Genomic DNA, 684 nt, shown 5'->3' on the forward strand with positions numbered 1-684 from the left:
TTTTATTTACTTGTTATAATTTTCATTTCGTTATTTCGTTTTTTTGAATTCGTTATTATAAAAGGATGTTAAACTGGAAGGAGTAATAAAATCGTTAATTATAATGGACGTTATTTTTTCTGGGTTTACAGTACTTGGTACTGCTCCTGGATTCAATCTTTGTACTTTTTGTAAGTTAAATCTAGCAGCTAATTTAGAATCTGGTTCAAAACAATCAGGAGAAAAATGATTGCTGCAAAGAAAAGAGTATGCTGTTGGTCTTGACCACTTGTCTCTAGCTCTCTGCACTTGTTGTGTCCACAATTTGCAAAGTTTATCATCTTTAGGAAAACTAAACAGACTAATACCATCTCTGTTGGTACTACCACATCCATAAGCAACACATCTTTTAGGCATAGTGAAGAAATAGACTGTTACTCTGCACCATGTAGTATTACACTATTCATCTGACGACATCACATTCGCGACATGCCCATTTTGTTGCTTAAACAGGAAGAATATGGCTGCCACTAAAAAGTTGCAGTTTAAAGTCGTGATATTTTGCCAAAGGAACGTTTTCAGCAGCATATAAGTACATCAAATGTTATATTTTGTGTAAATGTATGCCTAAGTCACTTAATTTAAAAATGCAAAAAATTCATTTCAGTTGCCCTTTAAAGATAAATGATTTAACATCTTCAGATA

The sequence above is a fragment of the Amphimedon queenslandica genome, unplaced genomic scaffold (assembly GCF_000090795.2).
Source record: "Amphimedon queenslandica unplaced genomic scaffold, v1.1 AMPQUscaffold_13359, whole genome shotgun sequence".
NCBI classification, from domain to species: Eukaryota; Metazoa; Porifera; class Demospongiae; order Haplosclerida; family Niphatidae; genus Amphimedon; species Amphimedon queenslandica.